Source organism: Manis javanica, chromosome 10, assembly GCF_040802235.1.
Source record: "Manis javanica isolate MJ-LG chromosome 10, MJ_LKY, whole genome shotgun sequence".
In the NCBI taxonomy this organism is placed as follows: domain Eukaryota; kingdom Metazoa; phylum Chordata; class Mammalia; order Pholidota; family Manidae; genus Manis; species Manis javanica.
Window position 1 is genome coordinate 61,191,378 of NC_133165.1, and position 20,656 is coordinate 61,212,033.

The 20,656-nt window shown below is 37.9% G+C and overlaps 1 long non-coding RNA gene across 1 annotated transcript in view; it reads right to left on the bottom strand.

Annotated features, from left to right (window-relative positions):
* LOC140843742 (uncharacterized) overlaps nt 1-17,017 on the bottom strand; it is a 29,436-nt gene extending 12,419 nt beyond the window's left edge. The window contains exon 1 of the long non-coding RNA XR_012121756.1: nt 16,917-17,017. This is a non-coding gene — a long non-coding RNA (uncharacterized lncRNA). The remainder of the gene's footprint in view (nt 1-16,916) is intronic.
* Nucleotides 17,018-20,656: the final 3,639 nt, after the last annotated feature.

Sequence of the window (20,656 nt, forward strand, 5' to 3'; positions counted from 1 at the left end):
TTTATCTTATTAATGCAGAGCTTAAAAACATACTCTTCTTGCCCAAAATATTCAACATGGCTCCCTAACCATTTGCCATTGCTATGTGGAATGGGCTGAGGAAGTATATTCTGTTTTTTTCACACACTCAAAATGTGATTAGAATATTGCTATGCCTTAATTGCATTGTTAAATAAATTTATTACATAAATTTGATAAAACCTAATTAACAAGATAGTTTATTTATGAAGAAGGCTGCTTGCCTCCCAGAGTTGAAGACTTCAAAAATAACTTTAATAGTCATTTTTGTTTTACTCTGTTTTTGAGGAAGTGCTAGAACATCAAAATTGTGCAAAAGGAATTTAATAAAGATTGTGATTTGTTGCAAAAATAGCTTTAAATAGCTTTTTAAAATCAAGAAGACTTCTATATATATATTATATTAATGCCACAGTGAAATAAAAATTTTATTACCTAATCTTCAACATATAGCTGAAATGGCAGACATGTGGAAGAAAAACACTTTATCCAATTTAAGTACACAGCAAATATGATTTAACTCCAAAGAAAAAACTGACTCTATATTTGAATTACTTCAAAATGGCATGTAAGGCGTTTACTGAACTTTATGCGTACAATACATACTGACACAAAAAACTGAATATGCCAGGATCTCATGAGGAGGATTTTTGTTATTACATATATTAAAACACAGTTTGGGGAGATATAATGAACCACTTTCTAAAGAAAGAGTCAGAGTTGTAGATGAAGTTAATTATACATCTTTTGTTAAATCAAGGCTTAACATGATAGAAAATCCAGCATGGCCCCTTGTTTTTATTCCCAGCTCTGACCCTGACTTATAATGTCAAATTGAGTGGTCATTTATGCTCTATTTTTCAATTTTCCCATCTGCAAAATAAGGAGAGAGACTGTGTTGTCTCAGGGGGATATTTAGTTGCTTCCTCTCCAATCCTTAAAATTAAGACTGAAACTAGGGCTGTTTCCAGCTTGATGTGGTCCGTGGTCAGAGAGGTTTTGCAAGGATGTCACACCCTGTCTCTCCCATTTCCATGAATATCTATTGTTCCCAGGGCTCAAAGCAATAAGTTATGCAGAGACCCTCCCATTCTATCACCATGACTTGCTCTGATTTTATCAAGAAAGAGTTTAATCAAGAGAAACAGTCCTGGTGACAGTGATACAGTGGAAATGTGTAATCTTAAACAGAGAACAGCAAAATTACACTGGCACCTGTGATGTACACAGTGAAAGGGAAAGTAGATGGATTCCGAAGGCACATCATTTGTTCATTTAACAATTCTGCTCAAAGATGTTCATGCTTCAAATCTGAGCCTAAACCCTAAAATTCTGTACTCCTTTTGAACAAGTTAAGCAAATGAAATAAACATTCATGGAGCCTCTCTTACATGCCAGTCACCATGCCAGGCTCTGAGGAATATTTTTAAAATGCAGTGATAGGAATATAAGATCTAGTGATTACCCATGAGAAACTCACAGTATGATACAATAGTTCAACTTCAAACATTCAAGAAAGAATATTCTGTTTGTTTACCTGAGATAACTCAGGAATTTTTTTTGTTTAATTCAGTATCTGTTAGGAAAATGAAGGTATGAGAAAGCATTTCCCATTAGCTAAGATTTGGAAATTATTGAGAATTCTGGGAACATCCTTCTCTTCCTATTTCTTCCCTCAAAAGAGTTATATTTTCAAAGCACAATTTTGCTGCAAAATGTGAAAATGTGGTCAGATGGTTTTGTATTCTGTAAACAGCACAGCATGACACATAGCAAAATGCAGAATGTAGACCTGCCCTACCCCCTGTTAGCCAAAGACAAACTGATTCCAGCCTACAATAGACTTCAGAATTGGGAAGGGGGTACTTCTATTATTCCTCATGTGGCTTAAGTCTGCGGAGAAGTTGCTAAAGCACTCCTGCCAGGGAAATGCAGAAGAAAAGAGCTCAGCAGTCTAATGCCCAGATCCATCTTCTTTGCTTCTGTTGCTCCTGTTAAAACTTCCTGCTCCTGCACATGCAGACAGACGCACCCATCTTGCCGACACAGCTTTACTTAAGAGATTATTGGCTTTAGTGCATAATACATAGACAATAGAATATAAACATCTGATCTGGATCATATAAAATCAATATTTAAATGTTTGTACATGTTTTGCTTCTTAGTAATCTTAGTAGACTCTATATGCAAAAATAAACACATAAATTGCTTTTTGAGAGATACTAGAAACATAATCTGACTAGAACTAGGAGGCTGCTCCTAAAAAAAAGCTCACTTAATTCATTTGTCAGAAATCAAGCAAATAAAGTTAACTGAACTATACGGCAGTCCTCAGTAATGCCAACATTGTTGGAAAGGAAGATTTCTTGAGCAATTCACAAGCAGGTAAACTCTTTTGTAAGCATCTTTAAAAGTAGGATTTCTAAAGAGATCTAAGGCTAATATGTCTCACAAAATGTTTCTTATGTACAGGTCCTTGTCAGCCCAGAGACTTTTTTGGGATGAAGTAGAAGAAAAGATGAAAATAATAAATGAGGTAGTCTCCTGGGGTTTTCAGTTTTTCTTGGTTCTGGCTTGATCAGAAACTCACAGGGGCTCCCTTCCTAATGTTATTTCAGTATAAGTATTTCCATGTGCAGTTCTAGCTGAAAGCAGGCACTGTGGACCATGTGAAAATTCAGCAAGAACACACAAAATTAGCCCTCGGTTTTCTAACCTTAGAAAGGCTTGGGTCAGGGCTGAGTTTGTTTAGAATTATCTACAAATCCCTAAAGATCAACAATGTCACTCTCCTACATGGTCTCCTTATCTTCAAACTTCTATTTTCCACATTCAGCTGCAACCTTGTGCTCTCTCTCTCTTGCTACTGACCCATTGAGACAAAGGGCCTTTAAGATCTTAGATATATTTTAGATGCAAAATAAGAAATACAAAAACCTAGTTAAACAATTTCATGGATATAGCTGATATTTGCACCCCTAGGTTCCTTGGATAATTTCAGGGAAGGTGAAAGTGGGTAAGAAAGACTTTTAGATCATTTTGGACTGACAGCAAAATCAAAGCATTTACTGAAAATTTCACAAGATCATATTTTAGTATGATTCATGATAACAAGATATATTTGTAGCTGTCAACTTCCCAACAGGCTGGCTTCCAAAAGTTTGTCTGCAAGTTGTTTTTCTAGATCTGAAAATCCATTTCCCTTATAAACAATGTTCTAAATTAGTAGTTTGTGGTCTCTTTGTGTCATCAGCCCCTTTGAGACTCTATTGAAAGCTGTGGACACACGTCCCAGAAAAATTCTCATGTGCACATATGCACATGTGCCCTCATTTTTCACACACATTTAGGGCTTTCACACATCTGCTGAAGCCCTTCCAATTAAGAACTTCAGTTTTCAGGTGCCAGGCTAGTTCAAATGCTAAACTGCATGGCTACAAAATGAATTAAATAGACTTCCACACTATGGTTTGAAGATGGAGCCACCATTTATAACAACATATTAAACAATGCCTTTGTAATTATACCTTTGGACACCAGCACCATGCCAGCTCCAGATCAACATTCTGGCAGCTGCCGCAGTGAAGCTGTAAGTTGATAGCATGATAGTATTCCTACCTCAGCAGGATGCAAGCCATAATCTTTGGTTTTGTGGGGTTGGGGAGGAGGGGTGTACCTTTTGTAGCTGGGGCAGATGCTTGCCTCATTTCTGAAGGACTCTTGCTGCTCTTTGAGAAGGTGCTAAAGCGAGAGAGACATCTGGGCAACACTTTAGCTGCTTATACCTCAGGGGTGTCTATACTCAGGATCAGACTACATACATGAAGCAGTTAGCTGTGTAACTCTCTTTCCTTAGACTTCTCTTCTCTAAGGAATCTGAGAACCAGAAGAGTTTCTGTTAAAGGGCAGACTTTCCCCAAGGGTTTCTGAATTGGAAAGTTTACACCTCTTCATAGACAGCGTAGACAATTGTTATCTTCCCCACTTTTTGTAGTAAAACCCTACTCTCTTTTTTACAATATCTTTTTTAGAATACATATCTCTTGGTGACTCTTGTCGTGCTGTGCCTAGAGGCTTTTTAGCCCCACAGCCACCTATCTTGTCATTTTGCGCAGTGAAGTCACTATTTTGCGCAGTGTTTGTGGTCCTGTGGGGTGTCAGGGGTGGTAAAGTCTGAATCTCAGCATGCCGAGACTGACTGTTGCTACTCTTGCTCCTTCAGCATCCCCAGGAGCCAGTTTCAAGGCTCCCAGTGAGCCTGGTAGTGACCTAGAGTACTAGTGTTTTCCTCACTGTCCTCCCAGAGTCCCTTTTGCTCTGTATTGTGGAGATATCAGGACTTTTGAGTCTGCCAGCTTTCCAACGAGGTCCTCCTACTATATTGTACTATAAAACCCAAAGCCACACAATCCCCTAGTAGAGTCCAGATTCGAAACACTTGTCAGCAACTTCAAATCATCTTTCTAATAGCTCCACATTGGATATAGTAAGAAAGACAGCTTAGGAAAGACAAGCTGGAAAAGTGAGTCCAGAGAATAACACCCTGATAGATTGGGTTATAATTTAGCAAATATTGATGCTCCTCTGCCTCATGGTGGTGTGAATATCCCTATCCCCTGACTTTAGCCATGTGACTTGCTTTAGCCAGTGGATACCTGTAGATGTAAAGTGAACAGTAGCTCTCAGCTGTGCAGTTTGCACCTCTCTTGTGCTCCTCTGATCCACCATGAGGAGAGCATGCCCTGAGAGTTGCTGGTTCCAAGATAAGGCAGAGAATTATGGAGCATACCCAAATTCAAAGCCTGGCGGGAAGCCCCAGCTGACGTGCAGCCTGAAACCAATCCACCCAGACAACCCACAGGCCTATAAGTGAGAGAAAATGCTTGCTGCTGCAAGCCACTGTGTTTTAGAGTTGTTTGTTATGCAGCATTGTTTTGACAATTGCTGACTAATTCACACAGTAACTCATTTAATTCCCACAGCATCCTATGAAGTGGGCAATGTTACTATCTTCACTTACAAAGGAGGAGACCATGTACTGAGTTAGAACAATATTATTAAAATGTGTTCCAATGGATCAGGGCCAGCTACATGATTTTGCAATCTGTGCAGTCACATAGGGCATCACACTCAAAAGGCCCTGAACTTAGTTTAATGCTCTGTTGTTAGCTTCATAAAATTCTTAACTGTTTTATCTTTGAACTTATATTTTATATTTGAAGTCCAAGGGCACAATGAGCATACATGTCAGCAAAGGAGATAGGCACAAAATGGATGTCTACCCCATTCCTTGCCACTTCACTTGCAAATAACATTCACAATGCCCCATGAGCACAGAATTCTGGTGGTCCCACAGTGCAGGGGAGTTCAGCAAGATGCAAGAGCATCTAAGCACAAGGTAGTCATATGAGGTCTACATCTGAGTAAGCGGGGGTTCTGGCAGCCCTAAAAGGCCTTGCTTTCTACTTGAACCAGAATTTGCTTTGAACACAAAGGAGGCAATAACGTTGTGAGAAACACATTCCAGTCAAGGAACCATATCTGTTCTTCTTATTCATGTTACTTCCTTGTATTAGACAAATATTTATACTAAGAATGATAACATAGAAGGAAAGAGAAGAATTGATCAACCCACATTTCCTTCTCCTTTTAGTTTTTCCTTACCCACCTATAATCCTAAAGTAAAAAAGCATTTTTAGAATGTGCATGTATCAAGAAACAAAATTAAATCAGTCAAGTTTTGTGTACCATTTTCACTGTTCTGGTAAGAACAAAAGACAAGTGTATGTAGAAACTGCAAATTATGAATTATGCAATTTTAGAGATTTTTTATGAATGTTAGTTGCTCTTGTATTTGTGTTTACTCAGGCATTGCTTAATATAAAGATAAATGGTAAAATTCAAGTTAATAATTTACATTTTTAACTTTACTTAGAATGACATCAGACAGCAAATAAAAAGCTCTCTTGACAAGTTAATTGAGAGACCACAGAAGGGAAAATGCTTTATTCTTTAGCACATTTAATGTCATTTTTTTCCTGCTTTTTGAACAAAGGGACTTATATTTTCATTTTGCTATGGGCCCTGCAAATTACATAGTTGGTCCTGCATGGGATAATAGTTCAGTGGAAAAATTTTAAAGATTCTATAATTGCACTGTCCAGTGGAAACAAAGCCACGAATCATATGTAGCTATTAAATTCAGATTCAAACTAAATTAAATTGAAATTCAATTCCTCAGTTGCACTTCAATACCCACAAGTGGCTAATGGCTGCTATACCAGACACCGCAGGTAGAGCACATTTCTATCATCACAGAAACTTCTATTGGACAATGCTGTTCAATAGCTTAAATAATTTGGAAAATTCTGGGTTAAATAATGTTTAATGTTTAATCCAGAATTTTGCTGATCCTTAGATTTGCTAACGTAAATTTGATTAAAAAAATATATATGTAAATACTCTGTGCATAACTCTATCACTGAGTTATATCTCAATAAATATGACACACTCCAGAAGCCACCTTAGAAGTGCAGAAGTTGATGGCTCTGTCAAACTAACTTTAAAATTCTGAAAACTTCTTCAGCCAGAGAAATATGGTTAGGTCTCAGAGTGGATAAAGGAATGAGGTAAGGGGGAAAATAGCATCTGGGAGCAGAAGAAGGCCAAGCACAAAAGAGGGACATAGAGGAGGAAGCAAGAATTTAACTTTGACATGCTCTTTTCTCTGCCCTACACAGCCCTGGGTGGGATACATAGCTTGCCCCTGTGCTACCATGAATTTTAAAAAAAGAAAGGAAAGGAGGTGATTCAGAGCACAGTAGGACAGAGCTGGAGAAAACAGGTAGTACCAGAATCTAGTTGGTATAGAAAGCAGGTAACAGATGGTGTAGATGGATTGGCTGAGCCTTACGCATTTCCCCCTTTCTTCACCTTCTAGATCACAGGCCCTACGTGGTTATAACTAAAGAAAGGTTTAAGAAAGAGCAGTCTAGGACAGAGAAACAGATTTTAACTCAAGACTTGTACCCTGAGGCATATGCACCATCACCCTCCACCCTCACCCACTCAGCCCCCACCCCACCCCCAGCAATATTCTCATCTCTACTCTCTCCAATCAAAGGAACTCTGCAGGGACTCTTTCATGCATTTCTCTCACATTATAAAAATATGTCAATCCTTTGTAGAAAGGTCTGGCAGTTTCTTCTAAACACACCTACTCTATAATCAAGCACTTCTACTCCTAGGTATTTGAGAGAAATGAAAACATATGTCCTATGTCGCTAAAAGCACTTGTATATGAATGTTCACAAGAGTCTAAACTAAGAACATGCCTGGTGTTCATTAATATGAGAATGGATAAACAAAATGTAGTACATTCATACAATGATGTACACTTCACCAATAAAAAGAAATGAACTGCCACATGCAATAATATGGATGGCTCTCAAAAAAAAATTGCTACATAAAAGAAGCCTCTGCAAAAAAAAGAAGAGAAAAGAAAGAAAAAGGAAATGTATTTATAAGAAGTATCAGAGGTGAGAGGCGGAGCCAACATGGCATCGTGAGTAGGATAGTGGGAATCTCCTCCCAAAAACATATCTATTTTTGAAAATACAACAAATACAACTAATCCTAAAAGACAGACCAGAAGACACAGCACAACAGCCAGACTACATCCACTCGTGCAAGAGCCCAGCGCTTGGTGAAAGGGGTAAGATACAAGCCCCGGCCTGGTGGGACCCAAGCACACCTCCCCCCAGCTCTCAGCAGGAGGGAGAGGGAGCCCAGAACTGCTAAACACCCAGCCCCAGCCACCTGCACCAGAGTGCAGACACAGTGCATGCATGAAGGGCTGGAAACTAGGGAAATAGGGCAGCAAGACCTCTGAGCGGGTTACGAAGCTGATACCCCTGTGACAAAGAAAAGCGAGTGCTTTTTGAAAGTCTTAAAGGGACAGGGACACAACAGCTGGACGGAAACAACAAAGGTCACAGTCCAGTGGCTGGAAATTACAGGGAAAACTGGGTACACTATCCCCCTGGGCAACAGCTCTGAGACCCCTCACGGAGGTAAACAGCCAAACAACCCCCACCCCTTCCATTACCCCTCTGGGCGCTGCAAAAGCAGAGAAGCAGCCTAAGGCAAGCCCCGCCCTTAGAAAGGGAGTTTTCTCCATATCTGCCAGCAAGACACAAAGACCCAGTCTACTCGCAATTACCCAACACAAGCCACTAGAGGTCGCAGTTGTCCCAGTAAAGAAAGGCCAGTAGCAAGTGAAAAGTTTGGCCCTCTCAGCTGACACTCAATAGCACCTGTCAACATGAAAAGGCAAAAAATATGATCCAGACAAGACTAACCCAGACAGCTTCAGCATCTGCTACATCTTCACCTGAGAAGGAACCTGAGGAGATATATTTAACCAGTCTTCCTGAAAAAGAATTCAAAACAAAAGTCATAACCATGTTGATGGACTTGCAGAGAAATATGCAAGAACTAAGGAAGGAGAATACAGAAATAAAACAAGCTCTGGAAGGACTTCAAAACAGAATGGACGAGATGCAAGAAACCATTAATGGACTAGAAAACAGAGAACAGAAACGCAGAGAAGCTGATGCAGAGAGAGATAAAAGGATCTCCAGGAATGAAAGAATTCTAAGAGAGCTGAGTGACCAATCAAAAAGGAATAATATATGCATTATAGGGGTACCAGAAGAAGAAGAGAGAGAAAAAGGGATAGAAAGTGTCTTTGAAGAAATAATTGCCAAAAACTTCCCCAAACTAGGGGAAGAAATGGCCTCTCAGACCACAGAGGTACACAGAACTCCCATGACAAGGGATCCAAGGAGGGCAACACCAAGACACATAATAATTAAAATGGCAAAGATCAAAGACAAGGACAAAGTATTAAAGGCAGCCAGAGAGAAAAAAAAGGTTACCTACAAAGGAAAACCCATCAGGCTATCATCAGACTTCTCAACAGAAACCCTACAGACCAGAAGAGAATGGGATGATATACTTAACGCAATGAAACAGAAAGGCCTCGAACCAAGGCTACTGTATCCAGCACGAATATCATTTAAATATGAAGGAGGCACTAAACAATTCCCAGACAAGCAAAAGTTGAGGGAATTTGCCTCCCACAAACCACCTCTACAGGGCATCATACAGGGACTGCTCTAGATGGGAGCACTCCTAAAAAGAGCACAGAACAGAACACCCAACATATGAAGAATGGAGGAGGAGGAATAAGAAGGGAGAGAAATAAAGAATCATCAGACCGCGTTTATAATAGCTCAACAAGCGAGTTAAGTTAGACAGTAAGATTGTAAAGAAGCTAACCCTGAACCTTTGGTAACCACAAACTTAAAGCCTGCAATGGTAATAAGTTCATACCTCTCAATAATCACCCTAAATGTAAATGGACTGAATGCACCAATCAAAAGACACAGAGTAACAGAATGGATAAAAAAGCAAGATCCATCCATATGCTGCTTACAAGAGACTCACCTCAAACCCAAAGACATGCACAGACTTAAAGTCAAGGGATGGAAAAAGATATGTCATGCAAACAACAGAGAGAAGAAAGCAGGTGTTGCAATTCTGGTATGAGACAAAACAGACTTAAAAATAAATAAAGTAACAAAAGAGGAAGAAGGACATTACATAATGATAAAGGGTTCAGTCCAACAAGAGGATATAACCATTATAAATATATATGCACCCAATACAGGAGCACCAACATACCTGAAACAAATACTAACAGAACTAAAGGAGGTAATAAAATGCAATGCATTCATTCTAGGAGACTTCAACACACCAATCACTCCAAAGGACAGATCCACCAGACAGAAAATAAGTAAGGACACAGAGGCACTGAACAACACACTAGGACAGATGGACCTCATAGATATCTACAGAACTCTACATCCAAAAGCAACAGGATACACATTCTTCTCAAGTGCACATGGAACATTCTCCAGAATAGACCACATACTAGCTCACAAAAAGAGCCTCAGTAAATCCCAAAAGATTGAAATCCTACCAACCAACTTTTCAGACCACAAAGGCATAAAACTAGAAATAAACTGTACAAAGAAAGTAAAAAGGCTCACAAACATATGGAGGCTTAACAACACGCTCCTAAATAATCAATGGATCAATGACCAAATCAAAATGGAGATCTAGCAATATATGGAAACAAACGACAACAACAACACTAAGCCCCAACTACTGTGGGACACAGCAAAAGCAGTCTTAAGAGGAAAGGATATAGCAATCCAGGCATATTTAAAAAAGGAAGAACAATCCCAAATAAATGGTCTAACGTCACAATTATCGAAATTGGAAAAAGAAGAACAAATAAGGCCTAAGGTAAGCAGAAGGAGGGACATAATAAAGATCAGAGAAGAAATAAATAAAATTGAGAAGAATAAAACAATAGCAAAAATCAATGATACCAAGAGCTGGTTCTTCAAGAAAATAAACAAAATAGATAAGCCTCTAGCCAGACTTATTAAGAGGAAAAGAGAGTCAACACAAATCAACAGTATCAGAAACGAGAAAGGAAAAATCACGACAGACTCCACAGAAATACAAAGAATTATTAGTGAGTACTATGAAAACCTATATGCTAACAAGCATGGAAACCTAGGAGAAATGGACAACTTCCTAGAAAAATACAACCTTCCAAGAATGACCCAGAAAGAAACAGAAAATCTAAACAGACCAATTACCAGCAACGAAATTGAAGCAGTAATAAAAAAACTACCAAAGAACAAAACCCCCGGGCCAGATGGATTCACCTCAGAATTTTATCAGACATACAGGGAAGACATAATACCCATTCTCCTTAAAGTTTTCCAAAAAATAGAAGAGGAGGGGATACTCCCAAACTCATTCTATGAAGCCAACATCACCGTAATACCAAAACCAGGCAAAGACCCCACCAAAAAAGAAAACTACAGACCAATATCCCTGATGAACGTAGATGCAAAAATACTCAAAAAAATATTAGCAAACCGAATTCAAAAATACATCAAAAGGATCGTATACCATGACCAAGTGGGATTCATCCCAGGGATGCAAGGATGGTACAACATTCGAAAGTCCATCAACATCATCCACCACATCAACAAAAAGAAAGACAAAAACCACATGATCATCTCCATAGATGCTGAAAAAGCATTTGACAAAGTTCAACATCCACTCATGATAAAAATTCTCAGCAAAATGGGAATAGAGGGCAGGTACCTCTACATAATAAAGGCCATCTCTGATAAACCCACAGCCAACATTATATTGAACAGCGAGAAGCTGAAAGCTTTTCCTCTGAGATGGGGAACTAGACAGGGATGCCCACTCTCCCCACTGTTATTTAACATAGTACTGGAGGTCCTAGCCACAACAATTAGACAAAATAAAGAAATACAAGGAATCCAGATTGGTAAAGAAGAAGTTAAACTGTCACTATTTGCAGATGACATGATACTATACATAAAAAACCCAAAAGACTCCACCCCAAAACTACTAGAACTGATATCGAAAAACAGCAAAGTTGCAGGATACAAAATCAACACGCAGAAATCTGTGGCTTTCCTATACACTAACAATGAACCAACAGAAAGAGAAATCAGGAAAACAACTCCATTCACAACTGCATCAAAAAGAATAAAATACCTTGGAATAAACCTAACCAAAGAAGTGAAAGACTTATACTCTGAAAACTACAAGTCACTCTTAAGAGAAATTAAAGGGGACACTAATAAATGGAAACTCATCCCATGCTCATGGCTAGGAAGAATTAATATCGTCAAAATGGCCATCCTGCCCAAAGCAATATACAGATTTGATGCAATCCCTATGAAACTACCAGCAACATCCTTCAATGAACTGGAACAAATAATTCAAAAATTCATATGGAAACACCAAAGACCCCGAATAGCCAAAGCAATCCTGAGAAAGAAGAATAAAATAGGGGGTATCTCACTCCCCAACTTCAAGATCTACTACAAAGCCATAGTAATCAAGACAATTTGGTACTGGCACAAGAACAGAGCCACAGACCAATGGAACAGACTAGAGAATCCAGACATTATCCCAGACACATATGGTCAATTAATATTTGATAAAGGAGCCATGGACATACAATGGTGAAATGACAGTCTCTTCAACAGATGGTGCTGGCAAAACTGGACAGCTACATGTAGGAGAATGAAACTGGACCATTGCCTAACCCCATATACAAAAGTAAACTCAAAATGGATCAAAGACCTGAATGTAAGTCATGAAACCATTAAACTCTTGGAAAAAAACATAGGCAAAAACCTCTTAGACATAAACATGAGTAACCTCTTCTTGAACATATCTCCCCGGGCAAGGAAAACAACAGCAAAAATGAGCAAGTGGGACTGTATTAAGCTGAAAAGCTTCTGTACAGCAAAAGACACCATCAATAGAACAAAAAGGAACCCTACAGTATGGGAGAATATATTTGAAAATGACAGATCTGATAAAGGCTTGACGTCCAGAATATATAAAGAGCTCACACGCCTCAACAAACAAAAAACAAATAACACAAATAAAAAATTGGGCAGAGGAACTGAACAGACAGTTCTTTAAAAAAGAAATACAGATGGCCAACAGACATATGAAAAGATGCTCCACATTGCTAATTATCAGAGAAATGCAAATTAAAACTACAATGAGGTATCACCTCACACCAGTAAGGATGGCTGCCATCCAAAAGACAAACAACAACAAATGTTGGCGAGGCTGTGGAGAAAGGGGAACCCTCCTACACTGCTGGTGGGAATGTAAATTAGTTCAACCATTATGGAAAGCAGTATAGAGGTACATCAAAATGCTCAAAACAGACTTACCATTTGACCCAGGAATTCCACTCCTAGGAATTTACCCTAAGAACGCAGCAATCAAGTTTGAGAAAGACAGATGCACCCCTATGTTTATCACAGCACTATTTACAATAGCCAAGAAATGGAAGCAACCTAAATGTTCATTGATAGATGAATGGATAAAGAAGAAGTATTACATATACACAATGGAATACTACTCAGCCATAAGAAAAGGGCAAATCCTACCATTTGCAGCAACATGGATGGAGCTGGAGGGTATTATGCTCAGCGAAATAAGCCAAGTTGAGAAAGAGAAATACCAAATGATTTCACTCATCTGTGGAGTATAAGAACAAAGAAAAAACTGAAGGAACAAAACAGCAGCAGAATCACAGAACTCAAGAATGGACTAACAGGTACCAAAGGGAAAGGGACTGGGGAGGATGGGTGGGTAGGGAGGGATAAGGGGGGGGAAGAAGAAGGGGAGTATTAAGATTAGCATGCATGGGGGGGTGGGAGAAAGGGGAGGGCTGTACAACACAGAGAAGACAAGTAGTCACTCTACAACACTTTGCTATACTGATGGACAGTGACTGTAAAGGGGTTTATAGGGGGGACCTGGTAAAGGGGAGAGCCTAGTAAACATAATAGTCATCATGTAAGTGTAGATTAATGATAACAAAAAAAAAAAGCAGTTCCTGTGTGGTGACCTCCAATGAGTTCTACACAATGGTATAAAGGGCATATAAAAGTGTAGGCAAAGGGTTTGTTTGTGCTTATACAGAGGATCAAAGCCTAATTTGGCTACCCTGAAAATGAACTAAGATATGATATGAAAAAGAACTTCCAATATCAGCACTCTCTGAAAGACTCATGTCAGAAGATGATCATCAAAAAACCCCAACAAAGATCTATGCGCTGCTACAGGTGTAGATGCACTCATCCCACTGGTTCCTGGACTTGCCATGGGAATGAAAAAGGAGATATCGAAGCTGGCCTGTGCATACAGTAAAACAACAAATTTGACTGGATCTACACTGTTGGAACTCAACCAAGAATTAGGAGAAGTGCAAATTGTAGTGCTCCAAAATCTTACAACTACAGACTATTTACTGTTAAAAGAACATATGGGATGTGAACAGTCCCCAGGAATGGGTTGTTTTAATTTGTCTGATTTCTCTCAGACTGTTCAAGTTCAGTTGGACAATATCCACCATATCATAGATAAGTTTTCACAAATGCCTAAGGTACCTAACTGGTTTTCTTGGTTTCACTGGAGATGGCTGGTAATTATAGGTATGCTTTGGTTATGTAACTGTATTCCTATTATGTTAATGTGTGTGTGCAATTTAATTAGTAGTTTAAAACCTATACATGCTGATGTTACTCTACAAGAAGATATGTCAAAGAAATAATCAATCTTCCCATGTTTTCTTCCGCCTGCTACTTCTATAGCTTTTCTTCTTCCTTCCTAATTGCAACCCCTAAATAGAATTCATGCCTCATATAGAATTTACCTTGTATCACAATTCTTCCAAGTGGTAAAGATACCTCAAGACAAATGCTGGGCATAGAAGCCACAGGGCATAAATCTGCAAAGAAGTAAAAAACTAACCTTTTCAAACAATAAGGCTTCTCTCTCACTTACCAACTTTACATTTCCTTGTATGGCCCCAGAAGATGACTGGTTAGCCAGAGACGGGTAAGATTCCTCAAGGGAGGAACAACCTAAGACAGGCACAGTTGCAGGGGGGCCATCAGGTGAGAAATTGGGGATCAACAGAGGTGAGGCTTAGAACCCCCCCTCCCCGTTCTGAGAGAAATCTGCTGCATCCGTGGATGTTTTATTGCCCTTGTCTAGCTTGGATTAACACATAGTCTACAGGCACACACCTGATAATCTACATTTGCTCTCTTACAACACTAAACTATGTTTTCTACCTTTATCTTGCATCTACCTACCACTTCAGCATTTTATTAAAAATAATAATAATAAAGAGAGAAATGTGGTATCCACATATAAATCAAGTATAAAAATCAAATGAATATTCATATTTGAACTGACTGTTTATAGTTCATAACGCATGATCAAAACCAAAAGTTTCTGTGATGACTGCCCTTGTACTATTCACCATGTAACTTATTCACTATGTAAGAATTTGTTCTCCATGTAAGAACTTGTTCGTTATGCTTCAGAAGATTGGAGACTGATGAAAATTAGGCTTGGGGTGGATTAATGATTATACATTGAGCATTGAGTCCCCTATACATAATTTATTGTTGTTAACAACCATTTGATCAATAAATAGGAGAGATGCCCTCACAAAAAAAAAAAAAAATTACACACTTCCGATTGTAAAATAAATAAGTAACTGGGATTTAATGTATAGCATAAGGAATATAGTCAAAATATTGTTAACAACTTGGTATGGTGATAGCTGGTACCTAGAATTATCATGTATATAAATGTTCAATCACTGTGTTGTATACCTGAAACTAATGTAATACTATATCTCAACTACCCTTCAATAAAAAAAATTATTTAAAAATAAGTAAATAAATAAAAGAAGTATCAGTGTAGGCAAAACTGAATCATGATGAAAAAAACAGTGATTGCCTTTGGGGTGGAGCTGGGGGAATGACTGGGAAGGAGATTGAGAGAACCTTCTTGGATGACAGAAATATCCTTTATCTTGGTATTGGTTTGGTTACACAGGTGTACACATATGTCAAAAATCATAGAATGATAAAGTTTGTGTATTTTGCTCCATGTAAATTTTACTTTAAAGCAAAATATAACATTCTATTTGTATACATGCAGATCAAGTGTACTGATGTCTACGACTTACTTTAAAATGCTTTAAAACTGAGATGGATAATATGTGATAAAGCAAATATACAAAAAGTTAACAAATGTAGAATCTAGGTGGTGGGTATATGGATGTTCAACACAAAATTCTGTCCATTTTTTTTATATTTGAAAATTTTCTATAAAAACATTGAGAATATGAGATATTTAACATGCAAAAACAAGCAAATAAACAATGAATCAGGGCAGTTTAACCTGGAGTACTAACTCCTTAGGTCATTTGGACCAACCCTCTGGCTGAGAACAACTAGAGAACTGGTGCAATATATCTTTTTAAATTCTGCTTGAAGGCATCAAGAGCTAACACAGTGAAGAAACAAGAAAAGAAGGAAATTCAGAGGTCAGTCCAACACACAGAGGCACTCTTAATCCAAGGACATCTGCCAATTGTGATAGAGGTCATTGAGATGCATAGAAGCTGAGAAAAAATTTTAAATTCTCATGGAGCTAAGGGGCTAAAAATATTAAACCCAGAGTGAGAAAGGGAGTTTACTAAGTCTTGACACTTAGAATTGGGATCCCAAAGAGTGACCCTTAAAAGTGATTGTACCAGAAATAAACTGCTCCTTGCTAAGAATGAAGCCCAGGTTAGAATCATCTCAATTCCTGAAACTGCATAAAAGGGAAATGTGATTTCTATTGCCCCAAACCACCTACCAAAAAAGAAAATTAATCTCTTTGAAAGGGAAACTATATACTAGCTCTCAATATTTGTACAGTTTTATATTCATATATGTATAGATATTTATGTATAGATATTACATTCATCTATATTACATAGATGAGTCTGCTCATCTCAATGAAATGTCTGCTACTCAATGAAAATTAAGTAGGAACTTTTTGGTCACGATGTAGTAACAGGAACTGGCTTACCCCTTTGCATGAAACAAACAAGCAAAAAATAATGGGCAAAATAGATGAAGTAATGGTTTGTAAGAGCCAGGACCTCAGGCAATGAGGGACAGTGATCCCAGGCAAATGAGGAGCATCCCACAACTGCCCAGCTTCCTGCCATGACAGAGCCTCCAGACAGGAGGGCAGGACAGGAGAACACAAGGAGAGCCCAGCAGATGGGCTCTAAATGGAAGTATACTATTTGTCTTAGTCCATTCAGGCCACCATAACCAAATACCATAGACAGGGTAGCTTATAAACAACAGAAAATTATTTCTCACAGTTCTAGAAGCTTGGAAGTCCAAGATCAAGGTGCTGGCCAATTCCATGCCTGGTGAGAGCCTGCTTTCTGCTTCCTGCTTCATAAATGGCCATCCTTCCATTGTGTCCTCACAAAGAAGGGGTAGTGAGTTCTCTGGATCCCATTTTATAAGACATTAATTCCCTTTCATGAAAGTTCTGCCTTAATGACCTAATCATTTCTCAAAGGCCCCACCTCCAAATACCATCACATTGGGGATTAGGTTTCAACATATGAATTTTGTGAGGACACAAACATTCCATCTATCACACTATTGCAAGGTTCTTGTACTATGCAAGAAATGGGACAATATCACTTAAATCAGACTGTGATAAGATGAAAGGGCACACTATAAACACTAAACCAACCCCTCATATAACAAAAGTTACAACTAATATGACAACCAGGAGTTTAACATGGATAACTTAATCTGAAAGTATATAGAACTAGGCAGAAAAAAGGAAAATGGGGAGAAGAACAGATGGGACAAAGATTGTATTAGATATAAATGCTGTAAATTAATACTTCAATTAAAGGGTAAATATTGTCAGAATGGATTTTTAAAAAGCATGACACAATTAGTGGTTTCCTATAAGAAACACAATTTAAACATAAAGACACACATAGCTTAAAAGTAAAAGTATTGGAAAAGGTATGCCATGCTAACAAAAATCAAAATAAAACTGGAGTAGCTATATTGGTAGCAGACTAAATAGATTTCAGAGCAAAGAATATTATCAGTGATAAAGGAGGTCACTTAATGATGATAAAGGGCACAATTATCAATATGACATAACAATCTCACACACTTATGTGTCTATTAATAGAACTGCCTATAATAGAACAATTATAACCAGATATTTGACATCCTTCTCTAAATAATTGATAGAATAGTAGACAAAGATCAGAAAGGATACAGATTAGATAAACACTATCAATCAACCTGACCTAATTAACATTTATAGAACACTACCCAACAACAGTAGAATAAATATTCTTTTCAAGTATGATCTCTGAGCATAATGTAATTAAATTAGAAATCGTAACAGAAGAAACTCTAGAAAATATGCCCAAATATTCATAAAATAATGAAATACTTCTAAATAACTCAGGGGTCAAAGAAATCAAAAGGGAAATTAGAAGTTATTTTGGAGTGATGAAAATGAAAATGCAGCAAATAAACTTCAGTGAGATGCCAGAGAAGAATTATCTGGGGGCAATTTAGGGCAGTAAAGGGCTATAATAAAAAGGAATAAACATCTTAACTCAGTGACATCTGCTGCCACCTTAAGAAAATGGAAAAATAAGAGCAAATAAAACACAAGTAACAGAAGAAAGGAAACAATAAAATCCAGAGTGGAAATCAAATAAATAGCAAACAATAAAACATTAGAGAAATTAAATAAAACCAAAAGTTTCTTTGGAAATGCTTTGGACAGACTGCCTGCTGGTATTCATGCCTTTTCGTGACTCCTTCCGCTCAAGCGTGGCTGGGGCTTGTGGCTGCTTCTCACCAACAATATATGGCAAAGGTGATGGTATGCCACTCCTCTGATTGCCATGTTCAAAGATTATGGGCTATGACTCTCATGATTCTGTTACATTTTATAACACTGCATCTGCTAACAGACTTGCTCTTTTACCTTGCTGGCTTTGAAGAAGTAAGCAGCTATGTGGCAAGGAGCTGAGGATGGCCTCCAGCTGACAGCCAGCAAGAGTCTGGCCCCTTTGGTTTCACATCTGTAAGGAAATGAATTCTGCCAACAAGTGGACCTTTCTCAAGCCAAGCTTTCAGGTGAGAACACAGCCCAGGCCAACTGTCTGAATGCAGCCTTGAAGAGGATTCGGCTAAGCTATCCTGAGCTTCCTGACTTAGAGAAACTGTGAGATAATAAATGTGCATTGTTTGAAGCCACTGACTTTGTGGTAATTTGTTATGCAGCATAGAAAATTAATACATTAGGCAAAATAAAATTCATAGCTCCCTAGCCCAAAAATCAGGAATTAAAAAAACATAAATTATAAAATCAGGAATGAGAGAGGTCCATTAATGCAGATTCTATAAGTTTTTAAAGAATAACAAGGGGATCTAACAACTTTATGAAAATAAATTAAATAATTTAGATTAAATGAACAAATTTCTCAAAAGACACAAACTACCAAAGCTCTTTCAAGAAGAAATGGAGCCCTATCTCTATTAAAGAAATTCTTTGTAGCTAAAAACCTTTCCATGAATAAAATTCCATAGCCAGATGGCTTCACTGGTGAATTCTACCAAACACTGAAGGAAGAAATAATAGCAATTCTACACACACTCTTACAGAAATTTTAGGAGGTGAAAATACTTCCTGATTTATTCTATGAGGTCAGCATTGCCCTGATTTCCAAGTCAGACAAAAGATAATATAAGAAAAAGAATTGCAAACCAATATCTCTATCAACATAGTTACAAAAATCATTTTCAAAAATTTTGGCAAATGGATCTAACAATACGTCAAAAAGATAATTCATCATGGCCAAGTGAGGATTATCCCAGAAATGTAAGGTTGGTTTTGTGAAGCTTGTGAAGGTTATGAGACACTAGCCTACTGTAATTTAACAAGTTAGCCTGTCACAGTTTCAGGGTTGCTAGCACAAGACACAAGATTGTTCCATCAGTCAAAAGACTTTAATACTCACTGCAGAACAAGAATTGTAGCTTCATGTCAGCATCAGTTTCTTTTCTTCCCAAGTACTCCTACAAGACTGTTTCCAAGAGGGCCAAGGGCATGAAGGTTTACATACATCTGAGGAACCCTGAATCTAAGGAATATTAATGTCTTATAATTGACGATAAGTAAACATGCCTAACTTGTGTCCTAGAGAAAAATGTCAGTAAACAAATCTGATTTTTGTTCCAGTGGGAGACACTCTCTTTGTCTTCCAAAACTGCTATCCAAACATCCTTGAAATGATAGTCCAGAAGAATAGAGCACTTAACACCCCTGCTTCATGCTGAAATGTGCAAGGTGTTTGGCGAATCTTCTGCCAGAAGTTTTAACACTCAAAAAATCATTTCCTGGTTTGCCTTGGTTTAGGCAAAATTTCATAGATACAACACCAAAAGCATCACCCATAAAAGAAAAAATTAATAAGCTGGACTTAATCATTAAGAATGCCTGCTCTTCAAAAGACATTGTTAAAAGAACAAAAACATGAGTCCCTGGAAGAAAATATTTGCAAGTCATCTTATTTCAAAATAAGAAAACAAACTAACCAATGAAATATGGCCCAAAGATTTAAATAAGCATGCAGACATTTCACCAAATAAGATATATGCATGGTAAATAAGACACTAAAGGATGTTCAATATCATTAGTCATTAGAAAAACACAAATGGAGACTGACGAAGTGCTGCTACACACCTATTAGAATGTCTACAGTTAAAAAGATTGATCATGCCAGACACTGGTCAAGATGAGGGGCACATGCTGATTGTGAAATGTGAAATGGCACAATGACTTTGGGAACAGTTTGGCAGTTTCTTAAAAACTTAAACATACACCAAACATACAATTCAGTATTTCCTATAATCTGTGCCCACTATTTCCCCAGTAGAAATAAAGGATTATGTCTTTACAAAGACTTGTAAGTGAATGTTCGTAGAAGCTGTATTTTTAGTAGTCAAAATAGTAAAGAGTATATATTCCATCCCAGCAATCTAACTCCTAAATATTTACC